Below are 17,129 nucleotides of genomic sequence, written 5' to 3'. Positions count from 1 at the left end.
TGTCTGTGCGTATGTCTATGAAAGAGAGATTTGAATTTAACTGCTGCAGTTAACTTGTGTGCTTCATACATACAAGCTCAAGAAGATTTTCTTTCTTTTTTTTTTTTCCTTTCTTAAAGCTGTGAGCCATTTATTTCAGATTCATCTTTTTGGAGTGGAAAGGGAGGGGAAAAGAAAAACTCTTCTAGGGATTTGCTGGGTTGCAAACCTTATATCTGAGTATCTTCCAGATCTGGGTGTTGGTAGCTTCTCATAGCTTCTTCGTGGCTTCTCTGAACCTCCACCAATGATAGATATTTAACATGCTTTAATGCATATTGCTCCATAATGACTTTGGTGGAGCCATTACAATGAGTTACACCGGTGACAGATTGATACTTAAGTCAGTATATGTTCGCATAATATCTGTCTAGGTTCTCACACAGCCCCCCATTACCATCGTGTCGGTGCACATATAGCATAATGACAGCACGGAGAGCCATATGACGGGTGGGTTCAGCCCTGTTCCCTGTCACATATTGCCATGGTACCCAGAACAGAATCACTGAGTGTGTTTAAATAGGCGGACATTAATTTATAGGGTAAATCATTACGAAATGGAGGAAATAAGTGAGTATCATTGGCACCGATCTGATCTAATGGAGCCTCACACTAAATTGCTAATATTCTCCTTCGCTCCCTCTTTTTAGCTTTTAAATGACAGAAACAAACAAAATTACAAGCTTTTGTTCAACCTGCCTTCAAAATAACGTTGGCAGACACACGGTCTGCTGATGACGTATGAATTTACCTTACCTCCTTCCTGCTGCTTCTCAGCCTGAGGAACAAGGACTCTTCCTTTTGTTTTCAGTAGGGACTTGGCAACCTGAAAATTGAAGGGAGATACATTTATTGCTTGCTTCTAAACTCTCTTTTCCCTTTCTTATCTGGATGAAGGCAGCTTTTGGTTCACTCTAGTGGAAGTCGGCTGTCCATATCCTGATGGCAGAGAGGAGCAGACTCCCATCTGGTTCATGCAGATGCCACTGTTTTGACTTTATCCAGGTGGTCATCCAGCAAACCCTGTTGTGCCTAATTATTTAAGAGGGTTGTGAAACACTAGGTGATTTTATATACCATATGTGCGAGAAAACATAAGCATGAAGATGCTGTGACTTAATGACGTGGCAACTTCAGCTCTGAATCTTCTGTGTTTCATGGCTTAAATCTGACCTTTCGCTTTGCTATAATGCATTTTGTAGCGTTTAGCATGAAAGCAGAGCAAACAGTATTGGAGATGGGGAGGTTATCGGCAGTGGTTACGAAGCCATCCTCCATCCTCTATCAAGATAAAACACTTGACTCAATTTTACAATATCCATCCTAGAGGAAAGAAGGCGGGAGGAGAGGGGGAGACAGCCTGTACTTGAAATGGGATTTCAGGATTTGGAGTTCAGAGACTTCCTTCATGGTGTTAGACCAAATCACAGATCTTCTTCTTCAGAGCAAAATAACAGCACATCAGGTCTCCTGCTCTGGCTATTAATTTATTTATTTTGAACACGTATGGTTTGTAGCTCTGACTCTCAAACAATGGGAAGGTACAAGGAGGGAAGGATAATAAATTGCATTCCCTCCTTTTTTTTTTTTTGCCATCACAGGAAACCTTGAGGGACTGTTCAGCAAGCTAGGGCTCTTATCTGCCTTTGGGTGATCTCATTATCAAACCTTCATTTTGCTCCCCAGCAGGAGAGGTGGCCTGCAATGTATGATAACCTCTACTTATGAAACTCACACTCCAGAAATCTCTGATAATAGGCCAGCTAAAATGGAAAACCAAAGAGTAGGCAGCATGTTTTCAGTCACCAATAAAGACTGTACACACACATGCACAGACAGGCACAGAGACACCCTTATGTTTATTTCTATTTCTATGCATCAATCCAACTCTGATGGCACCTTCCAGAACTTAAACCACAAATCTAATATGACCAATGCTTTCCAGCATACTTCGAATAATATTTTCAAACAAGCCTGTGCGATATAGGAGCCTGTGTCCCATCTAGAGAGAGGTCAGTGGGATCAGTGGGAAATATAACCTATCGAACCTGCTCAGGTGTTTCTATAAATCCCATTAAACACTTATTTGAAGACTGTTGAAAATATGAGCTGTAGGAACACAAGTAGTTCCTGAGGGTACAGAGAAAAAGAGGAGAGGAGGAATAAAGAGAATAAAGTTCCTAAAACACTTGGGCACTTTAATTATATTTATTTTCAATTACTTTCCCATTGTAACTCTGCTGTGAGCTGACTTTTCCATGATGGTTAGACTCCACCCACGCTAGCGTCATTGTGTAGTGCCACCCTCCAGTTCATCCTTCGGCCACCAAACCCTCCATTTCTGAACCCTTCATGTCTCAGTAGGCAGCTGAGGCATAAATGGGCTTGCAGCAGTCGCAGGACAATCCCTTCTGAGAGAAGATGAGAGCTTGAGGGCCGTTCACCAAAAAGGCCCTATTAGCCACTCAATCTTGTTTGCATCAAGATGCCTCCAGCTCAAGACCCACTTGTGAACCATGATTCCTCCCATTACCTCCTCGTGAAGAAAATTTACTGCTGGACCCTCTCAGCAGTGAATGACCACCTCCCTCTGGGCAGCCAGATGTCTCCTAGGTGTGGGCTTAATGCTATGCTTTCATAAATATCAACCTTCTGCAAAGTGTCCCATGTCATCCAAGGGTTGGAAGATGTAACTGGAAAGCCTAGAGATGCAGAGGAGGGGTAGGCAGGGAGTTTGAGGGAGTCCAGCTGCAAATCCCACAGCTGACGTCCATTCTGCCTGGCTTATGCTATGTGCCTTGAAAACCACTGACCTGCAAAGGGATCCAGACTACAGTCAGCCGTGAAGCACAATCATAACATACACCCATCTTACTTCCCAACCAAGGTTGAGGTTTGTCCACTTTGGGAAAGTGAAGTGTTGAGTCATGTATCAAGGGTAAAGAGGTCCTTTGGAGCACAGAAGGGTCTCCATAAGGAGTCCTTTGAATGCACAGCCCCACTAAGCTGTGCATTCCCACTTGCAGGGCTGCATAGCAACCACTTCTCAGCTCCACGAGTCCCCATCAAAGGCAGCTCTGCCAAGGACAGGCCACGCTGTTCTGCCTCAGGGAGGGGGTTGGGCCATATGAAACTGCTACTGCTTTGCATCCCTGGGCCACCCACATCCCCATCACGCTACCATGCCAGAACTTCTTTATCACAACATGAAAAACGTGGCAATCCGGGCTACGAAGTTAATTCTTATCTCCTTTTGCTGTACCACTGGGAGACATTGTGGATCAGAAAGAAAATGGTTTGAAGGTGAAACACCTGGAAGCATAAAAAAATCCTTCCCCTCTTTTTTTGTTTTCATTTTCCTATCATTAAAAAGGGTCAGCAATGGCCAGTTGGTCTCTCTCTCTAGTGCGGGCGATGCAAGAACTTATTTGCAGTTGTAAAATCTCCCTAGGCATAACATGCTGCTGAAAATATGATAACACTTTTAATTATATTTTAATATATCATATGGATTATGGTTTTAATACCTTAAAAAATAATCAGCCTGAAAAATCCCAGCTAGTGGGGATATAAATGCAGAGGACAAAAATATTAAGATATGAAAAGATTTTTTGAATTAAAGGCCAAATAGTTCTTGTTTTCAAATTCCCATTAAAGAGAAAAACATATTAGCAAATAATCATAAAGCACCATGGGGAATCACCCCCATGATGAGTGGCCCTCAGTGGGATAGGTTGCTCTTGCTGCTACTGGGCTGAATGAAAGAGTAAGTGGCAAAGTCCCACCCCAGGTTACTGCAGTGGATTTTGGACACTGAGGAAATGTTCATCCATGGGTATTCCCCCCAAAAAGCAGAGGCAGGGAGGGAACAGGAACCAGAGATATTACCGATAAAGTCAAACCTACTTCAAGTGAACATGCAGAGGCCTTTTCTTTAGAAGCCAGTGAGGATATAGGTGGAATTCAAAGCAATCCCCTTTTAACAGAGGTGCTTAAGCTCTTCTAGGTGTTATTTTGCAAAAGACAAAACCCTAAGCCCTAAAAACAACCTCACAAGGCAGCAGATCTCCTCTGCTCCCGACATCCTCCACTTCATGTTCCATGCCAACCCGCCGGTTGGATTCCAGGGAGCAGGAAGGAGACGAAACTCACGCTTGCTCTCCTCTCCTGTGCTAAGGGCAGGTAATTATCTCTGCATTCCTGGAGGAATGTTACAATAAATATGGCTGTCATTTTTCATTACTGCATAGTGAACAAAGGGAACAAAGAGAACAAAGAAAGTGTGGTTTTGCTAACCTGGGCTTGCATGTGCTTGTATATACGCAAGACTTAAGTAAAAGGGGAGAGTTTATTGCTATTATTCATTATAGATACAGCAATCTGGGTGAATGTCTCAAAATTTACAATCTTTTTAACTAATTAAAAAACATTTATTGGGAAAATCCTTATCTTCTACTTGCTGTCCCACCAGCAGCATTGTTGGCTTAAAACGAAAATTATTCGAAAGGCAAGAAACGCCATCAGCTTTCCCTAACATCTGCCTTAGAAAGCATAAATATTCTCTTTCTCACTTTTCTTTCCCATTTGACCTCTCAAGAGTGGCTAGATTTCTGAATTTATCTCAATGACCATTGTCTTACCATGTTGGAAAACAAGGCAAAGGAATCTGTGTAAATAAAAGCACTTGGAAAATGTGCGTGTGTGTTCCTTTCTCCCCTCTATAGTTATCCTTGACACTTCCCTTTCAGTGCAGACACAATAAATTAAAAAATGCTCAATACCCCTAATCACTGGGAACATCTTCTCTGAGACACAGCCAGCTCCGAGTCCATCTTCATGCTTATGTGGTTTTTTTGCACGGTTCCTAGGTGTTTTTAACTGAGTAACTGAACAGACACTTTGATTTGCCAAACTGTTATTAGAGAAAGAAATTAGAAGGTTCGCAGTGTTCACACTGACTGCAAAATTATCTCCTGAGTTGCAGAAGGAACAGTTTGCACTCATTTGCCTGAAGTCTGGCAGCAAATGGAAAATTACGGTGTAAGCAAAATTTCCCTTGGAAACCGTCTACATATGAAATATCAACCTCTGGAAAAAGACTAGAAACCATGTGGGTCACAACAGTTACTCACGTACAAAGGATCCCAGAGTGGAGTCTTGTCTTTCCCTTTCTCTGGAAATAGGACCCTGAAACTTTGCTGAGAGGTAGTAGTGACGTTAATTTCTGTTATCCCAAATCCTATACTCAGTCTTCCATGCTGTTTTCCATGGTTTTTATATTTACCTTGCCACCTCTCTCCCTGTGCTTCTCAGCTTTTGATGGGTCTGGCTGTAATTTCACTCTGTCTACCCTCTTCTCCACCCCAAGGCTCTGGTGCCCAGTGGTCTCTGCTGCATCCACGCTAGTTTGCTGCCAAGTTCCAACTTACAGAGACCCAAGCACCAGCTGTTTGCTAATGTCTGCTCCACAGACACACTTTCAAGTCCCTCTCCCCACAGCAGCACTACAAAACAGCCCCAGAAGGTCTTTCAACGTGAGACTCTCTGCAGAACTTGTGCCTTTAAACTGCCCTTCAGAAGACCACAGCTGTCAAGCTGCTGCATGTCCCTCTGTTATTTCAAGGTCCAATGTACTGGAAAACCAGTAATATATATATATATATGTGTGTCTCAAAGCTACTGTGGCTCCATATGGGCCCAGACATGACCCGGGTGAAGCTCACCCACCCCAGAAGATGTTGGTTTCCAGCAGTGTGGACAATCTGTTTAATCTTAGTCCTCTCCCTGCACAAGCCTGTGCAGACACGCGAGAGTCAAGGGGCTGATGCTCAGCTGCAAGAACACATCATGATGGACATCTCTACACTGTATGCAAAGGTGCAGACTCATTCAAGCAAGGTCCTTAGCAGCTTCAGCAGTGGTAGCACCAAGCTCAGTGACCTTACTGGATGAATTCCTGCACGGCTTCAAGGAAGGGTAGCACAAAAACTGTATAAAGCAACTGCAAGCCCATCTCAGTCAGAACTGTGGGAAGCGAGCAACTGGAAACTGGCAAAAAGGACTTTCTGAAATAAAGAACGTGGATAAAAAATAAGATATTCCTGATTTGTCACTCTCTCTCCTCTCAGTTGGTCTCAACCTGTTCGCTCTAACAGACACCTTCTTGTCAGTAGCCACAATGACATCAATTGAGTGGGAGTGCAAAGCATCAACATTACTTGTGAGAACAATTCAGTTAGGGAAGGTTGCTCTGCTGGTAATATTAGAATCAAAACATTCAAATGCAAAGACTGAGAGGCTAACAATTCAATTTACGCCGTAAATGCTGAACAGCACATTAAGCAAATCAGTTCAGATGGCTCTGAGTTGTTCTTGTTTAAAGATCAGAAATGAAATTTCAAATCCTGTACCACATCTAAACATTAGAGCCGAAGCACTAAAACATTCACTCTTGTTATTTTTATTCTACTGCGTTTCACGCAGCTGATCGGTGTTTAACTGCTGCCCTGGGGCCCAGAGGGAAATGCTGGGGTCCTCTACAGCTGATCTCCTCAAACAAAAGGAATATCAACTTCACCATGTAGTTATATCTTCTGTAATGGGGGCTGGAAGGAAGGCATTTTAGGGATGCTAATGCTACTCTTCCCCCAGATATTCTTCTCCTCAGATCACCCACAACATAATAGACAGTAAAGCTTCCAGACAGAGTTTATAATTTTCTGGGCAGTTTTAAGCGCAAGTTTCCAAAAGACGATGAGTTTCCAAAGTTGAAAATAGCCATTCCAAGGATTTTGGAAGAGCTTAAGCAAGGTTTCTACCTGACCATAGCAGTTTATACCAATGCCAGCTGCCTCATCAGGGCCTGGAGATGTGTCCCCCCGTTGCTGACACCATGCCTTGAGTCCTTCAGTGGAGAGAAGAGTCTCAAAACGTTCCTGAACTCAGCCTTAACCCTGGCTCATGTATTCCAGGGGTCATCAAATACTGCAGCAGGGTATATATACATATGTGCGCGTGTATATATATATATATATGTAAAATATGTATAATACTCCACAAAGCTAGACAGGCTGGAGAAGCATATGAGAACAAACCCTTAGAGAAAGACCTAGATGAGATAGCAATTTCATAGTTGCAAACATCACTTTCTGAAAACTTGAGGAGATGGAAGGAAAGCCCCCAAAACGGAGATGTGGAGACAGCAGGGCTGGAGGCAACACAGCCAGGCCTGGAGTCGGCAGTGCTGCAAAATCCCCACAGTGCTGTGTGCTCCCAGGTAGGGCTAATTAGTTCTCGTTGAGGATCACGTTAGCACAGCAATGCAGACTGGGGACTTGCGCTTGCTTTCCCACATATCCGAGCTTGCTTGGAGCTACGCTGCGCCACTTGCAAATGTTTTAAGATTCATTAACCTCGCTCTGCACTCCCCAACTAGAGAGACAATATATCAGGACAGGAAACCTGCAGCAGCAGCGAGACAGGCAGGATGATAATTTCTCACCCATTCTCCTTTCCTCTGCTCTAACACGCTCCAGATAATCACACCTGAAGCTAGATCAGACAGGGACAAAATTAACTGGAACCGGAACTCAGTCCTCGCACATTTCTTGCTTGTATCTACAAAAGGCACCGCGACCCTTCCCCATCTGTTACCTTGTCCGTACGTCAGCCGCACCAGCTAACAGCCCAGCTTCACCACACCACGCAAGACTATTCTGCCATGGAGCTAAAAGGACTTTGAGACATTAACAGTTTTGTGTATGCTGTTCTCCACTGCTGAACGTGCAAGCCTGCACGTGCAATAGTGGACGTAGGTGGTCACACACCCGGTTATCTGAGTCATGTGTGAATTCCCATGCAGGCGTGGAAATTCAAAGTGTGTTTTCCCATCTCTCTCTTTTTCCAAGACTCAGGAAGTCAGTGCCTACAATACAACCATCTCTGCACCACTGTCATTCAGTTTTTTATACCTTAAATATATGGAAAATATTCTTGAGAAAACGAGCCTAGTTATGAATTCTGTATTTGTCTCCATTCTTCTTTTTCATAAATGATCTTTAGAAAACCAGTTCTCTTTGGTCAACATATAACCTCCTCAATTGCATGAAGGTTACCGGGGATTATACTGGTCTACTTTGCTTTTCTGGACCTGAATTAATAGTGACTAGTTTGACACATATTACTTAGTTTACCTAGGTAGGGTATTTCTTTCTTATCTAACTACATTAATTGATTCTACATCACTTAATAGCTCAATAGCTTATCAGGTTACTTCACTCACTAGACAAGCTAAATGTCTGGAGGCAATTAGAGTGTCATTCTCCGTAATAACAAGTTTCTTTGAGAAGTTGCTGATGAGGTTCTTTATTACACAGATTATAAAACGTATCTTCATACTGTTATAAATATAGGTACAAATTGAAATTACTTACCAGGAGTCCCACTTCCCTAGCAACCAGGCAGATTTTAGGCTCATTTTAGGAGTAGTTGTTTCCCCCCCCTTCCTCCCCCCTCCCCAATGCTCTCTTCTGCCTTCCTCATGATCTGTCTCCAATTTTCTGTCACTCAGAGGTGATCTACGACCACGGAGAATCTGTCAGCACGTCCCTTGCAGTTTGCCATTCTCAATGTTCAGTTCATTTTGAGGATGTTACCTCCGGGGCACCAGGGCTCAACATTACGGTTTAATTATGGCTGCTCTTCTCCTTGGCTGCCACTTACATGATAAGTGCAAAGCTGGAGAGGAGCTCTTGCCTTTCACATTTCCATACGCCGACAGCTATGCCATATGGGAGGTTACACACAAATTCCCAGTCTTGCCCCAGCAGAACACCAGAATGACCTGTGCTGCCTTCCACCCCATCCCTCCTACTGCAGCTTGCAGCTTTGGCTCCGTTACCTGGTTAGTTTCTAACCTATTATCTGAAAAGCCACTAAACATTTTTCATCTTGCGCAACACAGCATCTTGGATGGAGACCCCTTTCCGTGCATCTCTGTCTATACTCTTGTGCCCAACAGAAACCTGAACAAATTTTGCTTACCTCTGCATCATTCAAGCAGTAGCAAGTGCTTCTTTCCATGGATCAAATTAATAGCATTTAAAATTAAGTGGAAGATCATTACATTCATTTATTTAGCTGTCTACAGAGCTGAGTTGTATGTGGGAAAGAAACCAAACTCAATAAAACTGATGCACACTTCCATGCAATCCCCAAACCTATATGTGCTCCACAAAGCCTATATCAATGTTTTCTTATCCCACATCTGTGTCCTGATTTTGGGCCGTGAGGAAAGTGGGCAGAGAGGGAAATGGGGATGTAAGAGATGGGCTTTGGCATCTGGTGATCTTAGCACGATGCAAAAGGTACATTTGTGACGATCGTCCCCCAGGCTGCTGCTGGCTCTGCCTCCAAGCGCTCTGCTCCCCTCGCCTGCCTCTCTCCTCCTCATCAAAGCCAGTGCTTTAATGCTTAAGATCTTTTTGCATTATCAGAACAATTTGGATCCCTCTCTGTGAATGCATTAGGAAGACTCCTCTGATTGTCACAGGAGTGACAATTTTCTGGGGTGCCTAAGGTGGCAGAGGTGCAGGAATGGTGACCTGCAGTCTCCTCCTCACTTACAGCTTCCCAGTTGCCTCTGGAGGAGTTTGAAGGGTAACAACAAACCCCTGCAAAGATGCTCCTTTGTGGCACTGCTTTGACTCCAGGGTAGTGCAGTCATGAGCTGGATGGAAAATATTGCTAATATACAAAAGAAAAATTATTATTTTCTTTGCTAAAGCAGAGTTTTTAGATAATTAAGATGCACAACTCCAATGTGCTGCAGGGGACAATGTACTGTTTCTGTTCTCACCCTGCAGCAAAGATGTGAACAGAAAAGCATCCATCCTTGAAGATCCCAAAACCACGCTTGAAGGCGGCAGCCCAGCTGCAGGCTCGGGTCTCAAGAGAAAAAACTCTTAAGCACGTACAGACCGTATACTCTTAGAGATGGGTGAGGGGTCCTTTGCCCCATTAGGCTCTAATTGCAGACCTGGCTGCAGTGCAGTGGCTGCAGAGTCCCGCTGTCAGGAGATTGCCAAGCAATGATTTCAATGTTTTGTTTGGATTTATTGAATAATAATAATATAAGAATATTCAAAATGTTAGCTTTCGTTTTGATCCAAAGCACCAACAGTGCTACTCCAGCCTCTTCAAGCCAGACTTTAAAAACTGTCAGCTGGTAACAAGGCAAAATCATGACTGTAAATTGCAAAGAAAAATCCTTTATTGTGTTTTTTCTTTTACCTATTCTATATGTTGCTGGGATTTCTCAGACATTTTCTGTGACCAGACAGATGATTGAAGCTGCCATTAATTGTGCTGTCTCTTTGTTTCTTTAAGAAGGTTTGGGGTCACTGCTGGAAAAGCTGCAGGAGCTATGGGAAGATGGAATGATGGGTGGAAATAAGGCAGCAGGTGTTCAAGTATTGCTTGTGATCTTGGTTTAAAGGAGGAGAAACCCTGACTTCCTCCATAGAGGGAAAAGTCTTGATCTCATCTGGGTTCCAGCTAAATGTCCAGGGGAGTGGTGTGTTTTCCATCCCACATGGAGGCTCTGCACGTAAGGAAAATGAGCAAACCTTGGCCCCTGGGATGTCAATTTATCAGGGTCTGAGTGCTCGACTCCTACACGGACAAAAACATCTCATTCTTTGAGCACATCACAAATCCCATCTCCCTTCAAAAAGCAGTTCCTCCAGGCTTGTAGTTTGGGAGCTGAATGGCTGAGGAAACTGTGTTTTGCCTTCAAGTTTCTGATTCTCACCTGTTTTTTAATACAAACACCCTCCTGTCTTAAGAGTATAAAGACATAGCACAGAGCATCGTTAAAAGATTCTGGCTGCAGATTTGCCCAGCTGCTCCCCACGTTTGGGAAGCACCAGGGCTCTGAGCCTGCAGGAAGGTGCCTGAAAGACGCTAAAAACAGCCTCAAAACTGCAGAACCATGTTTCGATGCAATCGCAGCAATCCTACGTGAGCTACGGCTGTGCAGCTCAGCCCAGTGCCTTCGCTCTCTGTGCCTCCTATCTTCAGCATTTAAGATGTTCAGTAATTTTCAGAGGACAAACAAACAAAACCCTTGTGGTTTGCCTTTAAATAGTATGCAAGACCCGCGCCTCGTTGATATTCACCAGCAAGAGATGTCTGCTACCTCAGAACAATTAGTCTAAAATATTTATCAGAAATAAATGTTGGGGTTTTTTTGTCCAAGTTTTTGAAGTTATGAGGCCTCAGATGGGATTAATGGAAATTTTAATTAAGATATGGAAATAAGCTGCTTTCTCCCCGTCTCTCTGAGACTGCAGGGAGTGAACATTATCCTCAACAGCATGTCTCAACCTGCTGGGGGGAACCATTTGCAAGATGACTTTGGTTTTAAGTTCACCTTAGACAGGATGTTTAGCCGGGAATTTGACATGAACCCCAAGCCCATGTCTGCAAACAGCTGCTCTGCCCCCGAGGATCGATCCCCTGCTCTCTTGCACCGCCGGGGCAGGCAGAAGCACCAATCCTCTGCAGGGAAAAGCTTTCCTGAAGGAGGGCAAGGGATTTAAATCCCTTTTATGTGTTTTCCGACATGCATCCTAGCCATCTAGCTGATTATCTCAGCTCCATTCCTAAGGAGAGATAAACAGAAACAAGAACGGGAGGGAAGCAGCCGAGGAGAGGAGCCCGGTGACTGCCACAGGGCTACAGGCAGCCAAATTTTTGGGAAGAACAGCCCTGGAGGAGCAGAGGCTCTGCTTCAGCATTTCCCAGACTCATGCTAGTGCAGACAGGACTCTGACAAACCTGATGCTAAAGCAGAAATGAAGCACTGATGATTTTTGGCCTTATCAGCAGCACAGAGCTCCCTGATTTCATTCAGCAACCACAGTGCAAACGCCCAACGCCAGCAGAACAAGCTTTCCCCTCCTGAAACATTACTGTCACCCTAGGGAAAACATTTATTTTCTAGATGTTGACCCTTCCTACACTGCAGCATTGCTAACAGTGTGAATAGAGCTTTTTGTGAAGGTAAAGGATTTTGTTTCCAGCCTTAGAGGAACTTTGGCCTCTGGAATTAATTTTTGAGCAGCCTGATCAAGCAGGAGGTGTCCTGCCCGTGACAGGGGGGTTGGAACTGGATGGGCTTTAAGGTCCGTTCCATCCCAAACCATTCTATGATTCTATGAAATGAGGAACCCAAGTATGCTGAAGAGCTGGATTTTTGCACAGAAGTAGGAATTATGACTTAAATGGAGAGGAAACCTCAGAATAATGAAGAAAGATGTCTGCAGGAAGGGGCTGGAAGCTTTTCTGCTTTCTCTGCCTCCTTTCTCCCTTTAGTCTGTAGAGATAAATCCCACTTTTCACAGTCTAAAGATGAGGGGAATTAAAGCACATTGGCTTTTATATTTTTCAAAGAGAACTCTATTTTTGGATGCTTGACTTTGGAAAATAATGGCCTGGCTTCCAGATGCACCAAACATCTGTATTACTAGCTGAGTTCAACAAGAGCACAAGTTTTAAGAGAGGGGCACTTAAACTCCATTTCCTAAGGTAGTGCAAAGTATCCAATAAAAGGATCTCAAATTATTTATACTCTTTTGCACCCTGTAGGATTGCACTTGAAATCCTACTGATAGGAAAAAGAGTTGTTTTATTTATGGGAAGCAAATCTCATTCCCAAACCTGTTAAACCAATGGAAGTACTTTTAAATGCACTGTGAGTAACTTATTTCATGTGCGGAACACAAAACAACTTACAAGCATTAATTAATCAAGTACTGAGACCTAAGCACGAACCATATAGGCTTTTCTACACCAAGCCCATCTTACTGACAAGGGGCGACTAAAAGGCATGAAATGACTTGTCCAGGGTCACAGACAAGTCCATGGTGATGCTAAAATTGAAATTCAGGAGTTCTTTTTCTCTTCAAAACCAGAGCCTATCCTCTAGCATTGGGAACAAAGGAAAAAGGGGGAAAAAAAAAGCAAAAGGAATAGATGTATTAAGGATGCCCAGATGTTCTTGACACAGAGGGCATAGGTCAAACCTGAGATCCTATTTCAAAATCCAGAGGAAATTACCTTTCCAATGACATGTGGCACGACCTTCAACTCCTAATAGTCTAGGAGCAGTCCATTTCTGAACGTTTGGATCATGCATTTTACATTCAGGATCTCTAAATCATCTCTTATCATTTACTTACCTCTCTGCGATAATGAACACTATTTTTCTGCCGTATCTTACTTTTTTTTTTTTTTCCGTGTGGGCTTGCATCCTGCTACACCCTTTTCAAAAGCACATGAGAAAATCTCAAAGCACAAAGCTGACATTTAATGCAAGACTTGGGGATAGTTGCTGCTTAGTGCTTGCTTGCGTGTTTGGTACAAACGGGGCAGACAGACTGCAGGAGGCTGGAAGGCATTAAGCAGAGATGATTTTGAGGGGATCTCAACCAAATTAAATGTGGTTTTGGGTTTTTTTTCCCAAGGAAAGCCCAGCAGGGGATAACAAAAATTAGGGTTGGATTTACTAAAAATGAAGTGCTCTTGTGATTAAAAAATGGTTGGCTGCAAAATCCCAAACTGCCTTTGGTTGTGAAACAGCACCGAGCCGAGATACTGTGGCTTTAATAAACTGTGTTGTTAATTACAAATATTTCTTCATTTTCACAATAAGGATGGAACTGTCTAATGACAATTTATCAGTGTGTATGCACAGATATAGTGTATTTTAATCTTCTTTCTCTTTTATTTTTGCCCGTTGGTTCTTCCAAATAGGAAAAACTGATAATCGTTATCTAAGCTCTTGACTTTCCTTGACTTAATTGCAATCTAAGCCCGTTTCTAATCTGTACAGATCACAGTTGCACAATTTGGAGTTTAATTTGAACCCCTGGTGAATACATGCGCAGAGGCTGGAGGATTTTTGTGTGCTCAGTGTTTTGAACATACCTTTTTTTTTTCCCAAAATAAGCCAGCAGGAAAAAATATCTCTATATCACAGAAATCACAATATCTGTCTGCCTGGCAGTACCGCAGCTTTCTAAAGGAACAGGATTGTTTCCGCAACTCTGTATTTCATGATATAAATAAAATTAGGAGCCACTGAGGAAGAAAACCATAATTTGCTGAGTGGGGAGGACCAGAGCGGTTCTGTGCCCGGTCCGGTGAGTGTGTCATGCCTGTGAGCAAGGGAAAAGATCCTTTTGTGCTTCATGTCTGATATTCCAAATCTATCTGAGAAATCTGGGTGTCTAATTCTTAGAACACTAAACTGAGGTTTTTTTAATGTGTCTTCACCTCACTCATGCCTCAGGAGAATTTCTCCAGCCGTTTAGAAATACTGGAAAGAGGGTCTCAGTCTTTGTGTTAATGTGGCTCAGCTGGGGAGAACACGCAACACAGATGAAATAAGAAACACCACACCTAAAATTTGAATCAATCCGCCTTTGAAGCTCAAGAGAAACGAGCTACCCATTTTTCTATCTTTATGATTATTATTGTTAAAGCATTTGCTCTTCCTAGATCAGACTGAAAACACAAAACACTGAAATACCATAGAATCATATGATGGTTTGGGTTGGAAAGGACCTCAGAACCCATCCAGTTCCAAGCCCCTGGCACGGGCAGGGACACCTCCCACAGGATCAGGCTGCTCAAAGCCCCGTCCAACCCAGCCTTGAACACCTCCAGGGATGGGGCAGCCAAATATCTACATGTTCGGTGGCGGTACCCAAATAAAAGTAGAAATGTCTGTGTTTGCCCCTACAGGAACTGCCTCACCTGCGCAGGCAAGGAGCAACCTCAAACCAGCTTCTCCCGCCATGGAGGAAACACACCATCCCCTCCCCTGTTCACGGACAGCAAAGCAAAGTCTGAAAACACACACACCGAAAAGAAAATATTTGCTACGGTTGTAGCTAAGATTTATGTTGATTACTGCTGAAATAAGACTTCCACAGTTTTAATTAGTTACAGGGTGGGGGCCAAGCACATTACTCTGAAAATGTAATGATGTTTCCGCTTCCATTTCTACAATGAGGTTCTTTTCTTTATGAAGGGGCTTCTGTCATATTAAAGACAGGCTACGAGCTAGCCAGGTCACATCCACTGCTGCTGGACCAGTCTAAACCTTGATGCGGGACTGTGGCTGGACTCCATCCTCTGCGCCTGCAGAGCTGAGCCAGGATTGGGAGTGAACTCTGCTCCAGGTTCAGAGGCAGAGACTGACCTGCATTGGATTTACCCCTCTGATGTTCTCACCTGGATTTTGTGAGACTGGGGTTCCTACTTCAGCACTTCCAATACCTTGCCTGAGCTGACCTCTTTCTTCTTCCAAGAACAGTTTCCCCAAGCCCTCCTGCACAGTATTTTTATCTGCAGTATATTCAAGGTCCTAATGAGCTCAGTATTATCTTCACCTGAAATGATTCATTGTCCAAGCTTTCTCCAAGCATGCTCTTACATGCCTGGAAGTCCCAGCACCTGATGATTAACAACGAGTCCAAATGGGGACTAAGAGACGAGCAATGAAAAATATCCCCGCAAGACAGGGAGGCTGAATGTGAAGAAACGAATCCCTTTAAGGTGCCCTGAGAGTTACTTTTAGGACCACGGTATCTCCATTAGTTGTAGCCAAGGTGCCACTTCGCATTTCATGCTACAGCGAAGTTTTAGTTTGACCAGCAGTGATTTGCACAACTTGTGGAAGTTTCTTTCTCAGTGCTGGCACATTAAAGAAAAAGGCTATACGGCGCTGCAGGCGAGATCCAATATTTTGTTGTCATGTGCGATTGCCTATTGACTGTGAAAAAGCAAATAACACAGTCTGAGCCCTGCAAGCTTTTGGATACCTGAATCCAAGCCTGTCTTGCTGCTTCAAAAGAAACCCTTTGCTAAGTGTTTGGGGGGTGATCCCATGGTGCCTGACCCTAGAAAATGTGTCAGACTCTCCCGGTTAAGAAAAAGGGTGTTTGTCTTTTAACTCAATTAGCAAACACTGCCAGCTCTGACAGTCCCTAGCTCAGTCCCCAGGCTGTCAGCTGCTGGTCCAATTTTAGGTTTGTGTACTGTCTAGATAGCAAATTTATTGATGAAATATGGTCGTAGGTGTAAGAAAAACTTGGAGGATCCGACAGAGCTTCTTGAACCTATACTTATACAGACTAATGTATAGCTTGATAAACTGGCAAATGCATCTTCCTCTCCCTGAAGGGTTGTGCATGTGAAAAAAAAATCTGTAGAAAAGATGCTGATACTTTGAATGCTGGCTTGTTTTTTTGTTTTTGGGTTTTTTTGGTTTTTTTTTTTTAGCCCTGCTGCAGTCAGTGAAAAAAACCCCACATTTCTGGAAAAAACAACATATAAATAATTGTTACTATGACAGTGCTGAGGAGACCCAGCCCCAGAGCAGTGCTCTGTTCCACAAGTGTTTTTCTCAGCTTAAAATGCCAAAATGTACTTCAGGAAGAGTTTCATCCTGAACGTTATGGGGCAACATATGCAAATCCTACCCTGCTGCACACACGCAGCTGATGTTGTGTCAAGGGACTGGAGGCGAGAGGGGTGAGCAGCAGCAGGGATCTGCAGGTTGGCAGCTGGGTAGAAAGGTGATAACATCCACAGAAATTTTGACTAAGCTTTGTGTTTCTCTTCTAAATTAATGCCAAACTTTTAGTGCATCGTAGTAAGTTACCTTCCAGCCTACATGCCTTGCTTCCTACAGACAGAGGTCTGCAAAAGCTCAGTCAGCTCAGGAGAGATGCCAGTGGACAGATTTAACAGGTTAATCCCCCAGAATCTGGATTTTTGTAGTATCACAGAATCATAGAATGGTTTAGGTTGGAAGGGACCTTGAAGCCCATCCAGTTCCACCCCCTGCGATAGGCAGGGACACCTCCCACTGGATCAGGTTGTTCAAAGCCCCATCCAACCTTGAATATTTTTGTAAGATCTCAGCCCATACAACTCTGAGGCCAACGGAATCAAGTCAAAGAACATAACCTCAGATAATAAGGACCAAAATAAGTGCAATGGGGAAGATTGTACCCTCC

At 43.5% G+C, this 17,129-nt stretch overlaps 1 long non-coding RNA gene across 3 annotated transcripts in view; it reads right to left on the bottom strand.

Annotated features, from left to right (window-relative positions):
• Window positions 1–17,129, bottom strand: part of LOC128853866 (uncharacterized) — a 135,303-nt gene that overhangs the window by 60,432 nt on the left and 57,742 nt on the right. For all 3 annotated transcript variants that reach the window (XR_008452676.1, XR_008452677.1, XR_008452678.1), the window contains exon 2: window positions 796–865. This is a non-coding gene — a long non-coding RNA (uncharacterized LOC128853866). The remainder of the gene's footprint in view (window positions 1–795; window positions 866–17,129) is intronic.

This window comes from Cuculus canorus, chromosome 16 (assembly GCF_017976375.1).
Source record: "Cuculus canorus isolate bCucCan1 chromosome 16, bCucCan1.pri, whole genome shotgun sequence".
Lineage (NCBI taxonomy): Eukaryota > Metazoa > Chordata > Aves > Cuculiformes > Cuculidae > Cuculus > Cuculus canorus.
This window is presented reverse-complemented; position numbering and strand designations above follow the sequence as displayed.